Below are 27,810 nucleotides of genomic sequence, written 5' to 3'. Positions count from 1 at the left end.
AAAGGAGTCTAGCCCACAAGACATTTCTGTCCATGGGATTTTCCAGGCAAGAATACTAGAGTGAGTTGCCATTTCCTTCTCCAGACAAGTTCAGAAATAACTACAGAGTTTGTAGGTAGAGCTAGAACATGGATCATCAAGACTCTGCTAAAATAAAGCTGGAAGTCAAGGTTTCAAGGTAAATGAAACCCCAATCTTAACTGGTGTCTGTTCACTGCAATATTTATCAATATGTTAGATGCTGGACAGAAAGACACAGCAGAGAAGTGGAAACAAACAACTAGACCCATCAGAAGACCAGGGCATTTACAAGAAGCAGAATAGTATCCAGGACTTCTCCTGTTGTCTTTGAACAGCAGATGGTAGGAGGTAAATACTAATAGACACTGAAGAGCTGCCAGACACGTCTCAGAGGGTCAGGACCAAACTTTGCTTCAACCGTTTTCTCGTCCCTCGCCATTGCCAGCCTAAACAGTCTTCGTGGAATTTGTTGGAGATGCAAGGATTGAGTTTTCAGTGGAAAACTACTCCCTCCTATGAGATGTGGGAAGGAGATACCCTTTCCTCCCCACAGCCAGGTGAGAAGGGCCTATGAAACTTGTTACCTGAAGCAACAGGGACTTGCTTGCTGTGCCTGACAGCTCCGTGCATGTGTAGTTCTGATCACTGACACTTTGCACAAGTGAAGGTAATTGGCAAGACATGGAGGGGAAGTAGAGCAGCCCACCTCCACCTTGGGCACAGAGAAGGTTTTGAGGTTTTGAGTTTGGGTCATTTGCCCAATGGGGGCCTGGTCTGGAGCCATCTTTCCGTTACCCTGAACACTCGGGTGGCAGAGGGACCACAGCAGAGGAGATTGTGAAGTGCTCTGTGGGAGCGTGAAGGGGTGTTTGATGAGCTCCCCTGGGAGCAGAGCTTCTTCCTGCCAGGGACCTTGCCCTAGAAACAACTTCAAGGATGCCCCACCAGGAGTCGGCATTTGGACCACTAACCCATCAGGGCAGGATCACGACAGCATCTGTGAAGATACCCTCTCTGCTGTGGGTGTCTGGCTCATTGGCTATCCTCTCAGTCACTCTAAATGAGCAAGAATGACTCATCTAAGTGACATATTTCTATGCTTATGCAAAGCTGTGGCTGGAGACACTGTCCTGGCTGTAAATATGCAGACAAAAGTAGATGTTGGTTCCTGGGAGGAGCTTCCCTGAAGAGGCGAATATGAGATCAGGTCATGAAATGGACACATTTTTCTTCCTCACAGCCAGTAACCTCAGGGTCAAGTCCTTGACTAAGGATGGCGATTAGCCCATCTGCTGTATCTAGGAATTTCAGCCTTTGCTCCTTTAAAGTGGCTTCTGCTATTTGATAATTTGGTTCATTTTTCAAACTGTCTCAGGCTACTTTGTAAGTATTGAGGCAAATTTCAGTTGTGTGTGTGTATGTGCATGCGTGTGTGTGTTTATCCCAGTGTGGGATGTGAAGATTTACACACTGACCAGGTACCTTAGATCTACACCAAAGGGGTATGCTCTCATAATAAACAAATGACTACAGCTGAAAGCTGGAGTGTAAACTGACTAATCAGCAAGCATAGGTCAATGTTCAAGAAATTAACCCCAGTTTATTCTTATTCTTATATACAGGTTTATGTTCTAAGGTCTCTGCAGTTAGGAAAAGCCCTAATTTGTAATGCCTATTTTAGCTATAAGCAGAAATATTACCACATGAAGTCAGTTAGGGAATCTTAGTAACCATTTATTTATTTCTGTGATTTAAAAAGATAACCAAAGCTAATTTGTTTTAAAGCACAAGAGCAATAATGCATTTTCCAAATTTCTTATGGACATCTGCTATGGGCTTGACCCTGAGGATACAAGGGGGAACAGAGTGGATGTGGCTTTCCCCTCACAGAGCTTGCAGTCTGCCAGAGCATTTGCTTGCAGTGTTGATGGTCATTGCGGTAACTATTAACTCTTTCCCAATAATCACTATTTTGTTTCAATAATTCATGAATAAGTTGCCACAAAATGTGGCAGCCTAAAACAGTCCCTTAATTTTTGCTCACAGTCTTGTGGCCCAGAAATTGGGAAGGGTTCTCCTGGGGCTTCTCATATGGTTGAAGCCAAATATCTGGGGCAAGAGTCATCCAATGGCCTGACTGGCGTCTGATGCCTGATGGGTCTGAGGTCCAGGGGGCTCACGCGACTGTCAGCCAGAAGCTCGTCTCGGTTGATGATGGGAGCAGCTCCATGTGGCCTTTGCAGCATGGTAGTCTCAGAGAAGTTGGGTTTCTTGTGTAATAACTCTCTTTCCCAGAACAAGTGCCCTAAGAGAGGCAGCAGAAGCTAGATAGCCTTTCCTGACTCAGCTTTGGGAGTGGTATTCTTTTGATTTCAATCAAGTCACCATAGTTGGCTCAGATTCAAGTGGAAGAGACATAGAGCTCACCTTTTGATGGGAAGGGTCCTAAAGAATTTCGTCATGTTTTAAAGCCACCACAATCCTGTAAGAAGATTTTTCAGGTGGTAAATGATCTCCCAAGGATTATATGACCATTTAGGGAACCTATTACATCAGAGAAGGCTGAGACCATGCTCAGACAGGACTGGGATTTGAATCTACACCAAGATAGCCTCCTCTGCTCTCTCTCCTTCTACAGTTTCTGCAGAGCTAATTGAAGCAGTGATTTCTCTACTTATTCCATTTGATATCAAGCTTGTTAATAGCTATTTTGGGACAAAAGCCTATGCTGTCACAACAAGTACTGGCACTGATACTTGTAGCATTTTGGAAAAGGGGAAATTTTGCCCTGCTGAAACAAGAGCTTTCTTGCTCAGATTTGCCAATCAAAACCCAAATGAGCATATTTACTCTTTGAACTAGTATAAAATTAAGAGCAGAGAACTTAACAGTTATTAAGGACAGCAGGTGTCACATGCTTGTCATATTACAGAAGACACCCCTGAGGTATATTCTCCGAGTCAATCTACTTCTACCTATAAGCTTTTTAGTTTCTAAGCGTAGACTTTCTCACATCCACCTGATGCCTTCCACTCTGGAAGGACTTTCCTGGGAAATAAGACATTCTCTGATGAAATTTTGAGGGTTAGGTTTTTTATTTAAGAAAATCTTTTATTACTAATATAGCATTCTGACCTTATTGGGGGTAGAGATATTATTTAATATTACAGTATGTTCCCTACATATGAACAAATTCTGTTCTGAGAGCGTGTTTGTAAGTCCAATAAGTACAGCAAAGTTAGCCTAGGTGCCCAGCTAACACAATCAGCCATCTAGTACTGTACAGTAATAGGCTTATAATGTTTCACACAAATGATACACAACACAAACACACAAAAGATAAAGAAAACATTTTTATCACAGTACCTTAACAAGACAATAGTACAGTACCAGCTGGCATTCAGGGACTCGCGTTGAGGAGGGAGAGGAGGTGGAGATACAGAGCTGAAGGGATGTCAGCAGTAGGAAGTGGAGGGCAAGCTGCAAGTTCACTTGCACCTGACGGGATCAGACATGCGCATGCCATTCACATCTTTGTAAGTTTACAGCCTGAAGCTTTGTATGTAGGGGACTTACAGGATACCACGTTTGCCACAGTCTCACTAAGTAAGAAACCTCTTGAGGCTCCTCTCTCCTTCCTAAATTGTCTAGAATTCCAGTGCAGATGGGTCACTAGCTCAGGTCAAAGGGTCAGCATTATTTCCCATGAGGGGTACAGAGGACTTGGTCAGTTTAAGGCTTTTATCTGCTATCATGTGGTGTCATTGCTAAATACAGCTCCTTGAACGCTGCCCGCTGATGTAGGATGCTGGTCTCAATCTTATAGGTGCTGGCTTTATACACCAGGTTATTCTCTGAAAATCGCTTTTGTTTAGTGTTTATGCATGTATGTGCATGCTAAGTTGCTTCGGTCGTATCCAGTTCTTTGTGACCCTATGAACTGTAGCTTACCAGGCTCCTCTGTCCATGGGATTCTCCAGGCAAGAATACTGGAGTGGGTTGCCATGCCCTCCTCCAGGGGATCTTCCTGACCAGGTATCGAACCCACACTGATGTTTCCTGCATTGGCAGGTGAGTTTTTTACCACTAGTGCCACCTGGGAAGTCCTTAGTGTTTATAGTAAATGTTTTTTCACCTTTTTATCAAGACCCTAAAAAGAAATACATTTTAAATACAATTTTACATATACAATACGTACACACAAACCAAATTTCATGAAACAATGCTTAACCTTACCATATGCAATGCATTCTGACATTTAAAAAATCTATTCCTGTTGTATGAAAATGCTGACTGGGAAAAACTAAACTGATATCATGACCCATGTATTAGTCTGTTCAACCTACTATAACAAAACATCATAGATTCTTAAGCAATAGAAGTACATTTTTTCACAGTTTTGGAGGCTGGGGGCTTCAGGATTGAGGTACTGGCTGGTTCAGTTCCTCAGGGAGGGTACTTTTTCTAGTTTAGAGATGACCACTCTGTATCCTCACATGGACACACCTCTTGTTCTTTCTTTTCTTAGAAGGGTACTAATCCCATCATGAGGCACTACCCTTATGATCTAATTAGGCTCTAATTATCTCCCAAAGTCTCCATCTTCAAATATTATCACATTAGGGATTACAACTTCAACATATGATTTTCAGGGGAACACTATTAGGTTATGATAGGCTTCCCAGGAGGCTCATTGGGTAAAGAATCTGCTTGCATTGCAAGAGACGCAGCAGATGCAGTTTCAGTCCTTAGGTCAGGAAGATCACTGAGTTCCCTGTATCATTCAGTAGGGCCTCGTTAGTTATCTATTTTATACACAGTAGTGTATACATGCCAGGCCCAGTCTCCCAATTCATCCTGCATCCTCTTCTTCCTTGGTGTTCATACATTTGTTCCCTACATCTGTGTCTCTGCTTCTGCTTTGCAAATAGGCTGATCTCTATCACTTTTCTAGATTCCACATATGTGCATTAGTACACAAAATTTGTTTTTCTTTCTGACTTAATTCACTCTGTTTGACAGTCTCTAGGACCATCCACATCTCTCTTTACTTACTCAGATGATGTTAGAAAATATCACCACGATGCCAAGGAGTTTGGGTTTAGAGGATTTCCAAATACAGCCAGGCACAGAGCTAAACACCTACCTGCCTTTCACCAACTTCTAGATCTTAGTTACCACCATATTAGGAGTGCTTTGAAGAATTTGGTTTCCTTCTCTCTTGATAAACCCTGGTCGAGATCATTCTAGACTTTCACAGAATCTTACTGACTTAGAACTTCCAAAGACACAGGTCATCTCTAGATAATTTGTCTTCTAGAATACTTGTTGGTTCCCGGTGCAATCTTCCTAACTTTTCTAAGACAAACACAGTACAAACCAAAGGACTGAGGAAGGGGCAAAATCTGGCCAAAAGGAAATAAGGATAATAGTGATGACAATAGTGATTTTAGCAAACAATACACCTTATGTGTTTACTATGTGCTAGGCATTGTTCTAAGTACTTTATATTTCTAACCCATTATATTCTCACAGTGATTTCTTATCTTAACAGATGAAGATACTGAAACATGAGTAGGGCAGCAGCTTGTCCATGGTGACATTGTTAGGAATGTCACCAGGACATGGACCTACTAGGTATTTTGGCTCCAGAGTTCAGGTTTTTACCTGGACTAAGATGAATGGCATCCTTTAACAGTGGGCAAAGTTTGATCTATGGACCCGCATCACCAGTAGGACCTGGGAGCTTGTTAGAGATGAGGAACCTCAGGCCCTTCCAAAAGTTGTTGATTCAGACCCTGCATTTTAACCCCTGGTGATTTTGATTTTGGACATGCAATGGCAGCTTGCAGAAGTAGCAGTGAGCAGTAGCTGGAAGCAAGGTCTTAGTTTCCCAGACCGGGAGTCCTAACCACTGGACCAGAGGGGCCAGCAGTTAGGGCTAGTGTCCCTAGTTCCTGCCTGCCTAGTCAAGAATGAGTTCAGGTGAGGAAGTGCAAGGTAAAGAGTAAAGTAAGCTTTTGAAAAGTGCATGCAGAAAGGCACATGGGCAGGCTGAGAGAGTCACGCCTTTGGGAAGTTTAAATTCCTTAAGAGGGGCAGTTTTCTAGGACTTGATTTCCCTCAGGTCCATCGTCTCGCTTTGTCCCCTCCCCTGGTTAATTTGTCTTAGGACCCTCCCCTGGGGTGTGCACACCCCTTAGCCTAGATGGATCTTGAAGGGAAGGCTCTGGGAGGAGCAAGACTCCTTATGGCCTGGAATTATCCTCTGACCTTTGACTCCAAGGAGCCTTTCTGCACACGTGTTGTGTCGTGTTTCCCTTATCCTAGAAGGGGGGACGTGGAGACCCCTTAATCTTTTGCTCAGACAGGGTTTTGCCTCTCTTTGTCCTTGGCCATGATTATTTTCTTGAGAAGCTTACAAAGACTGGCTATTTACCCTGTTTCTGCTGTTACTTACATTTCAGAGGTCAAACAGGAGACTGGTTGTAAATTCCTCAACTGAAGCCCACCTCTCTCTTGTCTCAGGAAATGCAAAGAGGAGGCTGGCTGACTGTAAATGTCCAACCTGGAGCCCATCTCTCTCCTTTGGGGGCACTTTCATGTTGGAGGAGCGCTGCTCCAGAGTGGTGTATGTCTGCTCACCTTAACTTTGCATAACTTAGAGTCATCCTAAACTCCTTTCCTTCTGTCATAACTGGCATCCAAGCCATCAGCAAATTCTGGCAACTGTTGCTTAAAATACACTCAGAATCTAACACTCTTTCACCTCCTCCACTGATATCACCCTATTCTCAAGCTCCATCTCTTCTCCCTGGATTTGTCAGCAGGCTCCTTGTCTACTTCTGTCTTTCTGCTTGTCTCCCAACTAGCAGCCAGCCTATGAAGAGAGGGTGTCATTCTACTTAGAATCATCATAGTTTCCTAGCCTACTCAGAACAAAAACCCACAAGGCACTGCATAATGGCCCCTAGTTTCTCCTCTGTGACCTCAGCACTTTACTCCTGCTCACTCTGCTGCATTCACACTGACTTCCTTACCCTTTAATGTGGTAACAAACCACTCTGAAGTTACCTTTTCACATTTGCTAGAATCACCCTTGCTGCCTCTGTCTGCACAGCTTGTTCGTTCACGGCTCCCGGTGCAGCCTTCCTCAGCCACCTTGCATCAAGTAGCCAGACTCCCCCCATCCTAGCTTTCCTGTCACACCCTTTCTCTGTTTGCTTTTCCTCTACTGCATTTTGCCAGCATCTGAATACTTTACACTTAACATTTTTATTTATTGTCTCTTAGCTATATTGTAATACAAGGTCCATTCACTGCTATAAATGGTCCTGCACACAGTAAGTGCTCAGATACCTACTGTGAATGAGGTAATGAATGAATGAAGGAGGAGATACTTAAGTATTGAAGTGAAAAAAAAAAAAAGTCATCCTTAGACCCTCCATGGGCTAAAATAACAGATTTTGCTTTAGAGGATATTGTGGTTCCCATGGAAATAGCAGGCAATAATAAACAATTCAAATTTCTTTTTGAGGCCAAATGAAGCAATGAAACAACTCTAAGTTTCTGCCTCCTAACCTAGATGGCTCAGAAGGTAGTACAGAGATTTGGTTTGGTTTTTTGAAATTCAGCTCATCTAGGGGATGCTCTGATGGGTGGGGCTGTGGTGGTTTCATCTGGAACAGACCAAGCAACTGGTTGCTGGTTGACTGGCTGTGTAAGCTAGTCTTGGTTTCAGAATGTGCCAGAGAACATGTTTCAGCCTTCACGTGGTTTCCTTGTTTAGTCCTCATCACAACTCAGTGGGGAGCATGCACTCTCTCAGTTAAAGATGAAATAGCAGAGGGCAATGTGCATCCTGAGTCCCTTGGAACTAAGCATCAGGATTCCCCCCTCTGCAGAGCGTTTCCCCTGGGCTCTTACTCAAGTCTTGCGATGCTTTGTGGGTGCTGGGGGCACGTTCCCTAATACCTGATTGAAGATGAAAGACCAAATGGTTCCTAAAACTTTAGAGACTGGGCTGAGATTCGGCACTGTATCATGTGAGTCCTACTATCTCATCTCCTCTCTCCACATTCTACACCTTAACAAGAATGTGAATAGATACTACTGGCAATTCTACACTTCCAACAAAGAAGTAAATTCCAGCCACTCTCCAGAGGTATTGAATGTGAGCTGTTTGTTACTTTGGAGAATTTTAAATGACCATGAGATCTCCAGTGCAAATGAATCCACTCACCCGGAGTTGAACTTAGCACAGCCAAATTTGTTAGTTTAAGAGGCACAGAAATCTGAACCTCTCCTTTTTTTGCCAAAACTTGGCCTTTATTCACTGGTGTGAATAGAAATGTGGAGACAGTCTTGGGTGAGGTAGAAAAGAGTGGCTTTTATTGCTTTGCCCAACAAAGGGGGCCACAGTGGGCTAACGCCCCCAAGCCTGTGTGGCCCACCCTGGAGCAGGTAGTGAGTTTTACAGTGTTCAGGGAGCAGGCTGTGGTCAGCTCGTGGACAATTCTAGGATTAGTTGGCTTCAAGCTGAAGTTTCATGCATTATCAACCTCCTGGTTCCAACCAATCTCGGGTCAATGTTCTTGTGGTCAGCAGTGTTCATCCAGAGATCTGCTTCCTGTGAAAACAACTTAGGAATGCGTGTCCGGCCTTTATCTATATTGTTCCGGAAACTGAGAGTTTGGTGGTTCGGCTATGTGGCAGAATTATGATCTAAACTGTTAGCAGTTTCCTAGCCCAAGAGTTATTTTGTTTTTACATCTTCACATTTCCCAGCCATTAACTCTTGAGTCAGTCTTTTGCTTCAATGTACATGGTTTCACTGTCTCCCTGTGAACAGGACCGGGGCTACATTGCTGGAAGGATGGAACATCCCTGTGTGGTCCAGCTCCTACAGTTTCCCAGAAGCAGAGCTCACTCCCAGGGATTGGCAAAGTAAACCCAGGAGGCCAAGCCCAGCCATGCCCCTGCATTTAGGGAGGGCTTAGGGCTGCTTTCTGCTACAGAGGGAGAGTTGAGCAGAGATCAAAGATGTGACAGAGATCGTAAAGCCCACAAAACTGAAAATATTTGCTGTTTTTAGAAAAATGTCCTACCTTCCCTTCAAACCTCAAAATGCCCTAGTAGATAGGACAGTGGCCACCTGGCTCCTCCTCCAAGGCTCCATGGCCTCCATAGGGTCTGCCCAGGGATCACAGCACACTTATAGCTTTGATTGTGAGAAATCGTATCTCCTGCCTTCATGTCATCTCAGTATTCAGATTATGTTGGAAGACAAATGCTTGCAGTGCAGAAGCTGTCCTTGCTGGGTCATTACAGGGGAGGGAATTTGGTGGGAGGGAGGGGTTTTGCTTTCGTATTAGGCCCAGTGTGACTCCAGAGTATTATAGCAACTGTGACAGTGGCCCACCTTTCTGCTAGGGAAACAGTGCAGGCAGCTCTCGGAAAAGCTGTCTGAGGCTCCTTGGGTTCAACCCAGAGTTGGAGAGATGGGCCAGGATGCATGAAGGGCTCCCTGGGTTATTCAGGAACAGGATTGGGGCTGGGTTGTGCACTGACTTTCTCCAGTGAAGGCTGAGCCCATCCTTGCTGGCAAAGCTGGCATAATTCTGGGTCAGAAATGTTGGTGGTACCTAATTCTCTGTTGCCCAGCTTCAAGCTAGCGCTTGTGTTTCTCAGGGCAAGAAACACATGGGAGAGAGTATAATTCAAGTTAGTGACTATGGATGAATTTTAGGAATTTAACAAAATTTTATACAACCCCCTGAATTTGTACAACCATTTCTTTATTGTCAGAGTTCTGATTTAATCAGATTCTTAAAGATGTCAATGACCAAAAACCAGTTAAATTTATAGGATTCTGTTTCTTTCCATAGAACCCACTGGATATGTTTTGTTGCTTCCTATATAAAGTTCCTTAAGAATCAGCTAAAATAACCACAGAATCATATGGAACTTCTGAAAGTGATTCATCAGGCATGAGTTGAACGTGTACCAAATGCCATTCATGGTACTAGTGTTCTGGTCGGCTTGGGCTGCTACAACAAAATACCACACTAGATGGCTTATAAACAACAGAAAAGCATTTCTTACAGTTTTGGAGGCTGGAAGTCTGAGATCAGGATGCAAGCTTAGTTGAGTTCTGGTGGGAACTCTCTTCTGCGTGTTAGAGACTATTTAATTCTCACTGTATCCTCACATGCCTGAAAGAAAGCAAGCTAGTTCTGTGGCCTGTTCTTATAAAGGCACTTATTCCATTTGTGAGGACTCCACCCTTGTGACCTCTTCATCTCTTAAAGACCCTACTTCCAAAAACCATCACACAGGAAATTAGAGTTCAATATATGGAAGGAAGGCAGTACTGCTACATGATTTGTGAGGTTCAGGGCAAAATGAAAGTGTGGGAGCCTGTATAAAAGTTACTAAGAGTTTTAAGACACTGTTAGCATAGTACTGAACCAAGCCTGGGCTTTGTGTGACTGCATGGGCTGAATACCCATGAAACCAGCCTGAAGGAGGGAGCTCTCAATGTGTGGATTTTCTTATGGAAATGGGAAGAAAGAGAAGGCACTGGAGAAGCTGAAATGAGGGAACGTGTGCAAATTTGGAATTGTCCTTCAGGGGACTTGGAGATCATACTGACTATGGACTTGAAAGAGAGTTACTGGGCAGAGATGAAAGCCCAGCCTTTATCAGAGAACCTGACTTTGTAAGAATATGGTTGTGGCTTTTCACTATTGGATTTCAGAAGATTAGTTATAGGGCTTTAAACAACCTGAATAGTAGGAGTGAGGCTTTTCTAGATATATGTTATTAAAGATCAAAAGAACAAAAGAATAAAAGTTAGTAATCAGACTAGTAGGAATTACTAAATCCCTGAGGATGGGTCAGGGGAATTACCATGCATAGAAGGTATTCATATAATGCCTGAGAGTTGCACCGCCTGTGGGTCAAGTTCTTAAAAAATAAATAAATAAGTGTAGAAAAATGATGAAAAGGAAGGAAAATTGAAAGATCGTGGACTGAGATGGTGTTACAGGGATTTTAGATTGTAGGTGTGGAGTTCTGAGTTTGATAGGTCCAGGATCCAATTCTGTTGACTTGAGGCTGCTTGAAATGATAATGACTTGACTCACAGAACATCAAACTTCAAAAATGTTAATCTTAATATCTAATTGAGGTGAGTTATTCTCCTACATGGAAGGAGCGTCCTTAACTACATACAGCAAATTGGGTGTTGATAGATGCTGCTGCATACGGTGTGACAGACGGGAAAATCGGGGAACGTGTTCTTCCCTTGTCACAGAAGTGTTTTCTCTTGATGGCTTTGCTCCTTTATGGGCATAGCTGTGCTTCTCACAGTTCTCATCTTCTCCCCTGTCTGCTGCAGAGAAAGGATGAGCCAGAGGGCATTGAGGAAGCTAGCTGGCATGTCACTGTCCGGGGAACCACAATACCATTTCTACTGATTTTGTAAATACATTTTTCATAAAAGTTTATAAAAGTGCTACAGACCATGAGTTTACACACACTGGAGTCCATACATTAGGCCCCAAGGTCCCCTTCCCTTTAAAACTCCTCCATAAGGCTAATGCTTTTCCTTGTTTCTCACAGTGAAAATTAGTTTCTCCTGTTTTGTATTTTATAAGTAAAATTATACAATATGTACACTTCTGTATTTGACTTCTTATGCTCAACATTGTATTTGTGAGACTTATCTATGTTGTTACATTAATTGAAGTTTATCCATCCTTATTGTTGTATAATATCTCCTTGCATAAATACACTATGACTTATTTGTCTATTCTACTATAGGACACTTGAATTGTTTCTAGCTTGAGGCTGCTAAGAAGAGAGTGGTTTCTTGTATGTCTTTTGTGAATTCTAGTTACATTTCTGCCACCCCCTTCTCCTTTGGCCTTGAATCTTTCCCAGCATCAGGGTCTTTTTCTTCACATCAGGTGGCCAAAGTATTGGAGCCTCAGCTACAGCAACAGTCCTTCAAATGAATATTCAGGACTGATTTCCTTTAGGATGGACTGGTTAGGTCTCCTTGCAGTCCAAGGGACTGTCAAGAGTCTTTTCTAACACCACGGTTCAAAAGCATCAATTCTTCGACACAGCTTTTTTATGGTCCAACTCTTATATCTGTAGATGACTACTGGAAAATCCATAGGCATGAATCTGAGCAAACTCTGGGAGATTGTGAAGGACAGAAGAGCCTGGCATGCTACAGTCCATGAGGTTGCAAATAGTTGTATATGACTTAGCAACTAAACAGCAGCAACTTTTACATTTCTATTGTATCTGTACTTAACGTTGGCATCGCTGGTTCCCGGGATATACCTACATATTCAGTTTTACTCAATAATGTCAAATAGATTTCAAAAATGATTGAGTTAATTTTCATTTTCATGGCACTGTAGGAGAGCCTCAGTTTCTCCACACCTTTGCCAACATTGGTCTTGTTTGTTTAAAATTCAGTCAGTAGTTTCAGTTGTACAGTGTCACATTGTATTCCTTCCTGCTAACCTGGTGTGGGCCTAGGACTATGATGGATTCTGAGGGATGCTCAGGACTTCTTTCCTTGCAAATGAAAGAAACTCAACTTGAGCTGCTGTAAATGAAAACAAAAAGAGATTTTTTTTTTTGTCTGAACTAAGGTGTGGGAAGGAGGCTGAAGTGGAGGCTTGAGCACTGGCAGGATTCTCTTGGCCTTTCATCTCTGCATTTATCTGAGTTTGCAACTCTAGTTTAAATAGTGTATGTATTATGGGGGGATTTGGGTGCAACAGAATGACAAAATAAATGTAATTTTAAAACAGTTGGGTAGTGGTGTGTTGAACTGAGAATATGGAGACAGGAGGCTAAGATGCTAGATAAAGTTTATCATGAGGATATTTGGAAGATGTTGCAAATATCATGTATCTGAATACCTTGACAACTAAATGGTTTGTCATGATGAAAGTGGAGAAATTAGTCAAAATAGTTATGAGGGTAGAGTGATGCTTGGTTTATAAACATAAGCATAATATTAATAGCATCCATTTCTAATGATGAATTACTTATTCAGGACAGAAAATTCAGTTAAGTACAGATCACAGCTTCTTCTGTGCTAATAAATATAGGATGTTGAGTGTTTGATCCATTGCTGTGTAATATATAACCCCAACACTGGTGGCTTAAAACAACTAAAGATTTTCTTGTTATCTCTCATGATTCTGAGGGCTCAGAGGGCTCAGCTTGGCAGGACAGCTCACGGGGTTGCAGTCATGCTGTCAGGGAGGCTGATGTCCTCTGAAGACACTTCCTTGGGCATACGTCTGGTGATCAGCGGCCTGGAACTCAGTTGGCAGTGTCAGCTGAAGCACCTACACGTGGTCTTCCCTTGTGGTATGAATTCCTTACAGCCTCGTGGCTGGGTTCCAAAAGCAAATTTCCCAAGAGATCAAGGCAGAAGTAAGTGCCTTACTTATGATACAGTCTCAGAAGTCTTACAGTGTAACTCCCTTCTGTTCTGTTGGTAAAGGCAATCACAAAACATCTGTCCAGGTTCAAGGGGAAAGGAAACAGTCTCATGACTTGATGGAATGAATGTCAGCATCACATTGTAAGAACAACATATGGGACGGGATTTGGTAGCCATCTTTGAAAATTTCCATCTGCTACACACCTACAGTAATAACAATTTAGAAATGGAGGTTAATTCCTGGTTCTTCTCTCTTTCTTTTTTTTTTTTTTTTTTTTTTTGGTGTATTTCTAAGAATTGATAAGAACACGAACCAGAATGAGGGCAAAATGAATGGACAAAAAAAGGAGAGATCAGAAGTATGAATTGTTGCCATAAGGATTTAACCAGATTTAAGATTCTGGACTGATATAGCTTTCTATCTCAGTAAAAGAAAAGTAAACTCAGAATGATTAAACTGCTGAGGTGAAGCAGATCATTAAGGAATATATAGCATATTCCCTCAACTTCAGACAAAACCAAGTGTAACACATTCCAAGGAGAGATTTAAAAACCAACCTGTCTGGAATGCACCCATACATGGAGACTCTATAGAATTTTTTGATTGTGTGTTGCAGGTTTATTAAAGAATTTGAAACATTTAAAAATTTTTAAATGCTATCAGTGTTTATATTTTCCTCACCATTACATCTCATGGTATCATTGTAACCTGGGTCTGAATCTGAAATATGCAAACAGATTCTATCAATATCCATGGGGTGAAAAATCTGCTCCAAACCAAAATGTAGCTTTTCATTCTCTGAAATATTTCTCTTTCCTTTCATCATTGCAAGAAGGGGAACCCCTTCCAGGGCTGGAGAGTGGGCTCTTGTCTAATGCTTGGGGATGACTTGTCTGAGGAGACACGCATGCTGACAAAGGGGCTTTATTGAGAAGGGGTTCCCCGGGTACAAAACAGCAGAGTGAGGGAACCCAGGAGAACTGCTCCACCACAGGGCTCACAGCCTCAGGCTTTACAGGGATGGGTTAGTTTCTGGGCTGTCTCTGCCAGTCATTCTGACCCAGGGTCCTTCCTGGTGGCTCATGCATTGCTCAGCCAAAAGGGATTCCAGCAAGTAGGATTCTGGGAGTTTGGTAGGACATGCAATGTCTCCTTTTGATGTTTTCTGAGTTCTTCCAGTTGGTTGTGGCTTGTTAATTCCATGTTCCTTACCAGGACCACCTGTTGTAAAATAACTCACGCCCATGGTTACTATGGGGCCTGGACAGGGTGGGCGGCTTCTGTGTTTCACCTAACACTAATACTAGACATTCCAAGATTTATTAACTATACAACCACCGCAATAACTGAGGGCAATGGTTTACTTTAAGAGGAGACTCTATGTCCAAATAAAACTTATTTGCAATGCAACAGTCATTCTTTAATATAGAAAACTGATCATTGAAAAGCTGCCCACTCATCCTCATCCTCTGGATAGTAGCCTCATTCTGTGGAGTTTGCCAGGCTGTCCAGTTGCCTCCTTTCCCACGGTCTGTCTCTCTCTGTCTCCTCCTCTTCCCCTGTGTGACTGTAGGACCCAGGGCTCCACAGAACTTGGTTTGAAAATCATGGGTTCCTTAAAATTCTGAGCAGATGGGTGAGAACGATTAGGAGGGCGATTTTGAAGTACTCTCTGCATGGCATTACCATCACTGTCATCATCACCACTGTAATCATCTTTCAAAACACTAAAAGCCTCAACTTGCATGTTCATAAGCTCCATGCAAGGCCAGATAGAGAATAAGTAAACAGTTACTTCATTCAAAGGAAAAACAGCCCAGGCTGACAAGGCACAAAAAACAAAGCATAGGGGGAAATGATTTCCCAAATTCATAGAGTTAATATTAATATTTTTTAATCTATTCTATTTTTATTCTATTCTATTCTATCTATTCTATATCAAAGTATCCCAAGTACTTAATTTGCCCAGTTAACAGTTCTAAGAGAGGGAAATGGATCTGGGAGTGACCAGCCTTGCGTTGATTTCAAATCCAAGAAGAGAGATGCAAGATCTGTACTGGGCTATGGGAGTCTCCTCTTTGTTAGAAGTCCAACTTCCTTTTCTTAGGCCTAAGCTACCTCTCCGGGTGTAGTGGGGCAGTCTATCACAGAGTCCTGTAAACTTCGCTGCAACCATGGCCTGCCAGCCCAAAATATTGTTAAATGGCAGATCCTGATTCAGTAGGTCTGCGGTAGAGACAATGTCCCACATTTATAATAAGCCCCCAGATGATGTCCAAAGACCACACTTGGGGAGAAAGAGTTTAGAAAGACATCTTTAGAGTGTTTGAATGCATTGATTTATCAGGTTACAACTACCTGGACAGGAAGGGGAGTACTTGGGAATTTCTGGCTCATCAATTGGAAACAGTGACAAATTCCATCTACTTTCTCTTACTGGTGGCTAGACAAGGTTAATTACTAGTTATAAGTACTGATTAAAAACAATGGAAGAGGTTCTGTATATACTCCTGAATTGCAGGCAGATTCTTTACCATCTGAGCCAAAGCCTGACTCTATACATACATGCATATATATAAAGAATACACTGCATGATATTTAATATACTAAAGCAAGCACACATATATGTGTAAATATAAAACTTTTTTCATCCATCAAGAATGTGCCATTTAGGAATCTAGAAAGACGGTAGTGATGAACCTTCATGCAGGCAGCAGTGGAGACACAGACAGGGAGAACAGACTTATGGATGCTGGGGTGGGGAGGGAGGAGAGGGTGGGCTGTAGGGAGAGAGTAACCTGGAAACATATAACTACCATATGTAAACTAGATAGCTAATGGGGATCCCTGTGTGGCTCAGGGAACTCAGACTGGGGCTCTGTAACAACCTAGAGGGGTGGGGTGGGGAGGGAGGTGGGAGGGAGGTTCAAGAGGGAGGGGACACTTGTATACCCACGGCTGATTCATGCTGAGATTTGGCAGAAAACAACACAATAGTGTAGAGCATTTATCCTTCAATTAAAAATAAATGCATTTAAAAAAGAATGTGTCATTTATACTTTCCTATTAATCTAATGTAGAACAAGTTTCACAGTGGGCTTTGAAAAGAAAGGCAAAGCCAACTTATTGCATCACTTTAGTCCCTTCATTTATGGCATCAGCAAGAATGGATTGGGTGTCTTTTGTATCTCAAGCATTGGAAGCCAAGTAAGATAATGTCCTTACCTTTGGGGCGGGGGATGGTGATTCAGAGTCTTGTGCAAGAGACAGATACCCGTTTCTAAGCAGTGTGGTAATTTTATAACAGATAGCTCCACTGAAGTTCTCTCTCCATATGTCTGAGAAGACATTTCTGTTTACAAACTTGTTATTGAAACTTTCAACAAAGCAGGTGCAAATTGAGAAAGAATTCTTATCCTGGAAAGCATATGGCTCCAACAGATGACTGTTTTCTTAGTAGAGGAAACTGTCTAACAGTGAGAAAACGTCAGAAGCTTAAGTGAATGAAACTAAATCACAAATTCTTGACAACCTGCCAGATTGACTCTCCTGTGAAAACTAGTGTTGTTGTTTTGAAATGACGTACTTTCTCTTTTTTTGAGACCCTCTACTATGTGGGGTTTAGTCTATGGCCATTAGCTAAGCTTTCTTCCTTGGTAGGTAAAGACTTTTATGAAAAGCCCTGAGAGCAATTATGGATCATGTCCACATAATAACTTCTTTCCTCTAAGGAGATCTAAGTTTCAGCCTTTCTCTAATATTCTCAGATCAGTGACCAGAAGGTTTATCAAACTCTCCAGAACTGTGGCCAGCTCCTACGGAACTTCTGTGAGAGTAATTTAAAAATACAGGCATCAAGTTATGAAAACAACATCCTGTCTGCTGTGGTTATGACTCAAGGCTTCATTTCATCCTCCAGCACCCCTTCACTGGGTCCACAGACTCCATTTGCTCATGCAGCTGTCCTATTTCCTCAATTCAGAAAACCTCCTCTTGGGTTTGACACCAAGTTGGATAAATGGCAATCTATTCTAAAATCCAGATATCTTGGTTAATGCTCTCCAAGGACCAGACATTGCAGGCATGGTTTTGATAGTCATATAAAGGAGGGAAAGACAAACCGAAGCTCAATGAAGTTTACAAGGGCCACCAACAGAGCAAACCTCCGAGTGGGATTGAGCGGGTATATGGAGAGATTCAAACAGCTCCTTGGAATTTGCCCTTCTGTCAGTAATGATCCAGGGAGTCTAACTCACCCCCAACTACCTTTTTTAACTCTAACTGTACTCCTAGTTCATGGGGACGAACTCTCAACAATGGATGTCCTGCCTACAGAAGTTATGTGTGCATGCTTAGTCGCTAAGTCCTATCTGACTCTTTGTGACCCCATGGATTATAGTCTCCCAGGCTCCTCCTTCTGTGGGATTTTCCAGACAAGAATACTGGAGTGGGTTGCCCCTTGCTCCTCCAGGGGATCTTCCCAGCCCAGAGACTGAACCTGTGTCTCATGCATCTTCTGCATTGGCAGGCAGATTGTTTACCACTGAGACACTGGGAAGCCCTTTTCTCAGGGAGCTTTAATATTTCTTAAGAGTCAGGAGGAAAGTGAGGGAGCAAGTTCAAGAAATGATTTATTTAGGTAATATTTCCCACCTGGACTGTCTCAGGATTAGCACAGGTTTACAGAGAGCCCACTTGTCTCCAGATTTCATGTTCACTATATCATTTAATTTTTGTTACTTTTTAATGATAGATCCACTTTTGTTTATTTAAAATTGTTGGTCACACCCCATAGCATGTGGGATCTTAGTTCCCTGACCAGGGATTGAACCCTTGCCCCTGTGCTGGAAGATGGTGTATTAACCCCTGGACCACTGGGGAAGTCCGTGTATCTCAGCCATGATACTGTGATGTAGGAACTTTGATCCCTGTTTTGTAGTTGAGGAAACAAGTTAACAAAAACAAAGGAACCTGTACAAATTCAAATAGCTAGTTAGGTGACGGAACTGAGTTTTGACCCAAGATCTTCACGTTGCATTTTTATTTTGTTAATCACAAATATGGCTTAAAATTTTTAAAAATTTTATATTGGGGTAGAGTTGACTTACACTGTTGTGTTAGTTTCAGGGGTACATACGGCAGAGTGATTTAGTTATTCATATACATATGTATATTTTTTTTCAGGTTCTTTTCCCATGTAGGTTATGATAGAGGATTGAGTAGAGTTCCCTGTGCTATGTGGTAGGTCCTTGTTGATTAGTTATTTCATGTAACACACCATGTGACTTTGAATATGATGCTTGACCAAAGGGGCTTAAGGCCCAGTGTAAAAAACAACACTGGCCTGAGGGGTGAAAATTGACTAGAGCAAGTGTGCCCAGGACATACATTTCATCGATAATGTATCCATTGCCTCTGTATCTCCCAAGAAATCTCCTGTTTGTCCACTTAGGTTCTCGGTCTTGTGTGTGTGTGATTTTTGGATAAATAGAAAGAACTAGAAGAAACAAATATGGTTAAATAGTTTCTGGGATATTTAGGACTTCAAAAAGCTGGTGGTGGGGAGAAAACTGTCTCATGTGATAATATTTACCTCTACCTTGACACTTTTGCATCTTCTTGGAAGATTTAGATTCATTTAACTTTTTCTAAAAAAATTAGGGACTTGTATTTCTTTGGAATGTGATCACATACCTTGATTGATAGCTGGCCACGGTCGCCCAGTTACCTCTGGGATCTACAGTGAATAGAGAGTTGCTGAGGAGGTCCGTCCTGTCTGTCAATCCACTCTGACTAGTATTTGCTTCAAGGTTTTATTGTGCAGCTTGGTTCCAGGATCTGCTATGAAACATTAGGGAATGCCGGGGTTGGGGGGTTGGGGGGCACTTCTGCTCAGGCTTGAATTTGCAATAAGTTCACCTTGCTCCACAATTTCCTCAGAAAAAGATATTTTAGGAGTTTGTGTCCTATCCCCTAGTCCCTTGACTCTGCCTTAGAGAAATGACATCACGTTAGTGGCTGACTTTTCTCCTTAGAATGCACCATGACAGTAGAATAAGTAACAACATTCATATCAAAGAACCTACTTTCACATTTCTTCCATTAGGAGGACATCTCTTGATGTGCCTAAGAAGTTTGCCTGCACAGATTGCATCTGTGAAACTGGCCAAGGATCACGTTCTGTGCAGGACAGGCTGCCTGGGAACAGAGACCAAGACAAAAGGAGGATGAGAGACCTCAGGGGCAGGGACAGACGGGATGGGAAAACCTTATGGAAACTGCTCATAAGTAATTACTTGAACATCTCATATGAGGCATTTGAATGTCCTCACCAAGGTCATTAGCTGTGTATGGAGCAAAGTCTTATTTTTAAAGTTTGACGTAGTCCGAGGAATGCTTTGTTCCTAATTTAGAGCACTTGGACTGGGAGCTTCCAAGCCCCCGGCGTCCGCTGCCACCCACCGCGTGCTTTGCAGCAGGCCAGAGTCCGCTGGTGGTGAAGTCCCAGAGTTCGTCAGCTCCACAGGGAGCAAGCAAAGCCTGGGAGAAAGGCTGTTTTGGGGAATTATTTAGAAAGAAAATGAGCTTTTGAAAAAGATCTCTTGGGTATTGGAATTTGGATTCTATTTCAGTAAATATTCACTTCTCTCCCCTTTCTGTTGTGGGCAGAGAATTCTTTTTTGCTCTTTTAATTTTGGGATTGGCCACGTAACTTAGTTGGTTTATAAAATGCTTGCAGGTAGGAGGTAGACAGAGGCCTTAACTGAACTTGTGCAGTTCAGCATGGTTCTTTCACCCTGGTGATTTTTCAGAAGTGCTTCTTTCGGGTAGCTGCCTCTCCTATGAAGAGCAAATTTGAAATCAATGCATAGTCTAATGGACCCACAGCCTAATGCAGAACCATCCAGCTGAACCCAGCCCACATCTGTGATCTTTTAGGATGTTTATTACATAGCATTATGATAATGGTAGATGACTAATACATGGAGTTAATCATTTCTTTTTTTTTTTTTTTCTGCATAGGAGTGGACATTTATGTAGACTACTATCATAGACTTAAAACTCCTTTCACACAAGGTATGGAAGGGAGCTTCAGTCTAGAATTCTGAGACCAGAGAAAGCAGAGGCTTGTGAACAGTGGGCCACACTCTAACACAAACACCAGTTGCCCCGAAGTGAGTTCACAGAGATCCAGGGTTAGCAGACATGGAAAGGCGGTGTCAGAGCACTTAAGTTAATTTGGTCCATAAGCCTGGAAAATTCATCAAACTCCTCTGGCCCATACAGACTACCTTAAAAACTGTCCAAAGTGTGAACTTCAGTTGAAAATTTTAACTTAAATCAAATTTAAGTTGAAAATTTAACTTAAATTTTTAAATCTCTAGCAACTCTTAAAAAAAATCAGAATGCCAGAAAATGGTGAGCTCACATTTCTTGCCAATAACAAATGTGGAGCTGAGTCGTTCCCTGTAGTTATGCTTTTCGGCTTGTGAAGCCCCTGCTGTGTTCTGTTACTCATTTTCAGCTGTCTAGTGTGATTCAGCTGCTTGTCTCATCCTTGAGGACCAGGCTTTGGGGGTTTTGAAATCTCCTAACTCAAGAACCCTCTCTTCCTTTTAAGGAAATCTACAGAGGTAAAGAAAGACTCCAGTGTTTAGCTCAGAGGAGAGTCTCAGTAGGGTGACCCTACATCAGTTTTGCCCAGGATAGTCCAGGTTGATGTCTATTGTTCTGGATTAGTTTATCAATTTGCATGAAAAGCTATGGAGGCCCATCTGGCAGTTGACACTGTCTTTTAGTACCTCAGATGCACCTCACGTGCCTATTCATTCAGTCTTTTGCTCATAGCACGATGGTCTCTGGTTGTTCAAAGTCTTACATGGTGGCTCAAGGCAGAGGCTGTAACACCTAGCTGGAACTGGCCTTGGTAGTGATGTGCAATTACTATCATCTCATTCTGTTGGTCATGATATCACTCAGATTCAGGGAACGGGACTTAGATACCACCCAGTGCTGAATGACCAGGCAGTTAGTGACTAGAGCCAAATCTGTTTTTCTACCCGATGTGCATTCTTTCATTCCAAGAAGCCCTATCTGTCTCCATTTTCCATTTCACTTTTGATTTTTCCACTTGCATTACACTATTACGTATATTTTATTATTAATATGTGAGCACCTGTGTATTCTAAGAGAGGTAAGCCAAGAATGGTTTTCTAAAGGTCTTACAAAATATTGGAATTATGTGCAAAAGTTGTTTTTTATGTGTGGAACAGTCAGAGATCTCTGTTACAGACATAGTTTAAGACTTTATTAAAGAGTTTAGATAGCTCATCGCATCCCTAAAAGGGTCTGAGAACTAGGCTTGGAAGCTACACAGCTAGGAACAACTCCAGTGTTATAGCTCAGACTGCTCTGGGGAAGAACTCCTGCCTCTGCTCTTGGGTGAGCTCACCACATCTCACCAGCTGCCAGTGTCAGGACCTCTACCCATGCTGTTTCTGAAAGCTCACCTTCTCTGCCTTTGTCCTAGCCAGAATGAATCTGGGACATCCCTCTTTCCAAATGCCTTGTACATTTGTACCTGAATGGTTGGTCCTAGGCCATGTGTTTGTACCATGGTTGCGTCTATAGGAAGTGAATTTCTAGCATCTCTTCTGGGGATATGCAGATTCATAAGGTGGAAAAATCCTCAAGCACAAGAACAATGTTTATAAGGCACTGAGGAGGCAAAAAGCACAAAAAAGTCCACCATATGAATGTGTACATGCATGCACTTTTCTGAATCAAGGTTTCCTAAGTTTTCATTATATCTTCAGAGAGAGTCCTAATCCTTACCTAATAAGAATCACTGTTACATGGACTTCCCTTGCAGAGACACAAATCTGTGCATTTGTGTCCATTTGTGTACATGATTCCTTTATACTTTTTAGAATTGAAGATTGTAAGGTTCAGTTTTCTACATCTCTCTACTCCAATACCATAACTCATTAGTAAAAGCCAGATGGATACAAGAGTGCTATTTTTATTTATTGCTAAACCTATTTTGTGTCTTCCTGTGGGATAATGGTAAAATATAAAGTTCACTAAAGCCTTGATTAACAAGAATGCTTATTTTAATAGATTTTTTGTTTAACTTTTACTTTGAGAATAGAATGGCAAAATCAAAAGAAAACAAAAATCACAGACAGCTTCCAATAAGGATTTGTTCTAAAAATACCCTTTCTGGGGTGAGAGCGGCTTAGAATAAGACCACATTCAGCTCAGGTTTCTACAATTTCCAATACTTGATGCATAAGAAGATTCCTTGGAGGTGATAAATGCTCAACTATTTTAAAAAACTAACTTTTCTCACTATTTTCTTGCTATTTAGGCAAAATGTAGAGTAAAACGTTTTGGGAGATTCCAGACAATAGAACTTAGATTCCAGAACATTAGAATTTAAAGAAACCACAAATCTGAGACTTAGAGAAGGTGAAGTGTTTCACAAGATTAGCAAGCTATGGCAGAGACGGAACTGAAACTGAAGACTTCTTACTCTCAATGTGGTATCTTCTCCTCTAAAACACCTCAGGAAGGTTTGCAACAAAGATTTTGTGTCAGTTAGTGTTGCATAACAAACCACCTAAAAATTTAGCAGCTGAAAACAAAATCATTTATTAATGTTTACAAGTAGGTAGGTAGGCTGGCTGAATGGTTCTGCTGCGTTGGGCTCTCTCTGCCTCTTTAACTGGGCTCACTACAGGTCCATGTTCAGTGGTTGGTTGGCTCGGTGGCTTAGCCAGTCTCGGTTGGGCTCTATCACACATTATCTGATACAATGTCACATCTGGTGCTTCTGCTTGGAAAATGAGGTCACCTCTGCTTCATGAGGTTCTATTCTCCAGCAGGCTACACAGACCTTTGCTCATGGTGATCTCAGGTTCCAAAAGGTAGAATCTAGTCTGTGAAATGGATTACCGGAATCATCTCTCTCCATTATCCAAAACCCATCTTAAAGCCTACTCAGATTCATAGTTGAAGATGAGACATCACCCCCTTGAGGGCAGAATCTACTAAGTCACAATACAAAAACATAGAGAAGCTGTAAAAAATTAGTGCCATTTGTGTTCAATCAATTTGTGTGTGTGTATTTATGACTTAGTCATGTTAGACTCTTTGAGACCCATGATCTGTAGCCCACCAGGCCCCTCTGTCCATGGAATTCTCCAGGCAAGAGTACTGGAGTGGGTTGCATTCCCTTCTCCAGGGGATCTTCCCGACCAGGGACTGAACCTGGGTCTCTCGCACTGTGGGCAGATTCTTTACCATCTGAGCCACCTGGGAAGCCCTTCAATCAATCTATCATAACTTAACTCACTCATTCAAACTTTATTGTCTTCTGTCATACTTTATTGATTGTGCCTGGCCTGGTGCTACAATAAGCATTAGGGATATAATGAAGAATAAAGTCAATCTTCTACTTATTTCTTAGTAAAAAATATCATATAACCAAATCATTTGTTGTTTTTTTTTTTAGGTAACTTGGTAACTCAGGATCAGTTTTTTTTTTTTAAATCACTGTCCTGAAAGTTTTTAGTCCTTAAATTCAATATTACACCTTCTATTAAGAATCATCCAAAAAGTCAGGAGTAATATAGTGTGCATAAATTAAAATTGACGTTAGTGAGACTAATTGACTTCTCAGAGGTGCAGCCAACAGGGAACTGTCTGGCTAGATGAGTTTTTTCACATCTCAGGGAGAAATTCAAGCCCTAAGTGCTAAATTTAGCTTCCAGGGATATCATAGGTGCATTTGACAATCTGAAGGTCTTTAGTTATATGGAGAATTTTTGCCATTCCTATTTAATATTTCACTATGTAATTGCTATTTCAGGTGAGATGTATGGGAGACTATAGAACAAAAAATGAGCCACTTAACTTTTAGACTCCGATTGACTAATACTAACTGGTTATTGGTAGAAATAGTTTCATGTTATCCAGATGTAGGACCTGGTCTAGGCAGGACTGAGGATGTCCTTTAGGCAAATAGCTTAAGATTTTCAAATATACCCAATAGAAACTGAGTAACTCTCCTGCAGAGAACAACTAAAATGTTAGATAAAGTAGAAACCAAAATATTTGCTTACAGGTAATGAGGAGATTGGGAAATGAAGAAATTTGGAAAAGAGTACGTCAAGGCTGTATATTGCCATCCTGCTTATTTAGCTTATATGCAGAGTACATCATGGGAAATGCTGGGCTGGATGAAGCACAAGCTAGAATCAAGATTGCCGGGAGAAATACCAATAACCTAATATACACAGATGACACCACTCTTATGGCAGAAAGTGGAAAAAAAAAAAAAACTAAAGAGCCTCCTGATGAAAGTGAAAGAAGAGAGTGAAAAAGTTGGCTTAAAACTCAACGTTCAAAAAACTAAGATCATGGCATTCAGTCCCATAACTTCATGGCAAATGGATGGGGAAACAGTGACAGACTTTACTTTTGGGGCTCCAAAATAACTGTAGATGGTGACTGCAGCCATGAAATTAAAAGACGCTTACTCTTTGGAAGAAGGAGCAACTATGACCAACCTAGACAGCATATTAAAAAGCAGAGACATTACTTTGTGACAAAAGTCCATCTAGTCAAAGCTATGGTTTTCCAGTAGTCATGTATGGATGTGAGAGTTGGACTATAAAGAAAGCTGAGTGCTAAAGAATTGATGCTTTAGAACTGTGGTATTGGTTAAGAGTCCCTTGGACCGCGAGGAGATCAAGCCGGTCAATCCTAAAGGAGATTAGTCCTGAATATTCGTTGGAAGGGCTGATGCTGAAGCTGAGGCTCCAATACTTTGGCCACCTGATGCGAAGAACTGACTCATTGGAAAAAACTGGGAAAGATTGAAGGCAGGAGGAGAAGAGGATGACAGAGGATAAGATGGTTGGATGGCATCACCGACTTGATGGACATGAGTTTGAGTAAGGTCCACAAGTTGATGATGTACAGGGGAGCCTGGTTTGCTGCAGTCCATGGGGTTGCAAAGAGTCGGACACGACTGAGCAACTGAACTGAACTATGTGGAGCCAAGGGAGGTAATAAATAAGACGAATAGCAAAAAGCATAACCTTATAACTTCAGAATTAGAATCTAGCACATAATAAGAATTAGTCAATATACTGAAATTTTTTTCTATGAAAAGAATGTACTCTTTTATTTATGTTCATACCTGTTGTCTTAACTTTCAGTAATAAAATTCAATAAATTTGATTCCTTAACCAGAACAAATTGCTTTACACATTATTTACATTTTGCCAAAGTCTACAGCTATTGGAATAGAAAAGGCAAAGTATAGTATCAAGCATATTCAAGAGAAAATTCACGTGTGCCCAGGTCTGGGTCTGCCCTTTGCTGTAGGTTACTGGGGAACCACTTAGGGAAGCAATTCTTTGAGGATCAAAAGGTATTAAATGCCATTTGATGCTGAAGACCCTCTGTTCCGGTCCAGGTGAGTGTGAGTGCATATGCATATGTGAGGCACTCTCACAATAAAAGGGAAGTAAACCTTCCCTTTTGATCTGTACTGGGGTACAGTCATGCAATATGATTCATTTTTAGGAGATAACCTTAAAGATATACTTTTCTGGGAACCATTATAATCAAGAAAAAAGCTGAGCTTCCAATCCAATTGAGTATGGGGCAGAATTGGTTCCTGGGAACATAGTAGGTGTTTAATAAATTGTGTTAACTGAATGTATGAAAAATGTTGATACTGGAGTATTTAAAGCCTCTCCCAGTATAAGAATAATTATATTTTTGCCCACTTCATTTATGAGTCTTTTGGGGGCTGAATTAAGCAAGACTGGAGTATTCAAGAAGGACAGGATGATTTACATTGGGAAGGTTAAAGGATTACTCAGAAGGTTAAAGAAAATAGGATAAATCCAGAGGTGAAGGTCTAGGGGAGAGAAGGCAAGAGCTTGCACATACTGGTGTTTGAAATTTGGAGAGAAATGCTTTTTCTTTTTCAATTTAAATTTATGTACATTTATATGTATGCATGTATTGTTTATTTAATTTTAAAGCAGTGTCATGCTGCCTACAGGATTTTCGTTCCCTAAGCAGAGTTTGAACTCTGGCCACAGCAGTGAAAACACTGAGTCCTAACCACTGGACAACCCGGGAACTTCCAAAGATCCGTTACACCTGACAATCATACACAGAGAGACAGAAAGAAATGGGAAAAACAGTTTTAAGAGACTTTGTAGCATGTTATGAACCAAATCTTATTTTGGTACATTTTTATAGATATTTCAGAACAAATTTGTTTCCTTTGCAGCTATTTTTTTGGATCTTGGACTGTTGCTACTTTGAATGCAGTGCTGTCTTAAGATTGAGCAATTTTAAATAAATGAAATGTACAACTGTAGGTTCTTATGAAGTAGAAATTTCTTTGAAATAAAGTGAAAGAAAGGAAATTATGATACCTTATTGATTCTAGAACACAGTTTTACTTTTTTAAAAATTGCTAAAATTTTTAATTGAAGTCTCATTGATTTACAGTATTATACTGCTTTCAGGTATGCAGCACAGTGATCCAGTATTTTTATAGATTATGCTCCATCAAAAGTTATTACAGAGAACAAGATGGCAGGGGAGTAGGTGGACGTGGAGTACATCTCTCTCCACGGATACATGAGGAACACACCTTTACACACAGAAGTGCATGCAGAACACCAGCTGAGAGTGGACAGGAGCACCTGACCAGCAGAAAAGAATATATAGAACCATGCAAAACTTGGTGGGATGAAGGAACTAGGGGGAAAAACAGGAGTGTTAGTTGGACTGGACCCCTCTGTTGTAGTTGTCAATTTTATTGGAACTATGAAATCCAATTAAGCTTTTGAGCTTTTTTTTCATCAGTCACATTTTTTGTTGTTGCTGTAAACCTCTGCCTCTACGTTGGGCTTTTGCAGTTCTGTGGAGTTTTCTTTTTTCTTTTAATTTTTTAAATCTATTATTATTTTTCTACATCTATTCCTTTGTTTGCTTTTACTGTTGTTCTTTTCCTCTTGCAGTTAATCTTTAATGTATATAAATCTTTTTCATCTACCTCTATTTAACTTTGCATATCTATTCTTTCTTTCCTTTCCTCTCAACATATTTGTTAGTTTTGCTTTCCTTGCTTTATTCCCCATTTGGCACCTTGCTATAGTTTCTTTTTACAGTTTGTGCTTTAGTGAGTTTTGTTCTTAACTGGTAAATATAATTTTTGATTTCCTTTGTTCACTGGGTCAATCTACTTTACCTTATTTTTGTTGGACTGTTT

This window comes from Muntiacus reevesi, chromosome 2 (assembly GCF_963930625.1).
Source record: "Muntiacus reevesi chromosome 2, mMunRee1.1, whole genome shotgun sequence".
NCBI classification, from domain to species: Eukaryota; Metazoa; Chordata; class Mammalia; order Artiodactyla; family Cervidae; genus Muntiacus; species Muntiacus reevesi.
Note: the sequence above shows the minus strand (reverse complement) of the source record.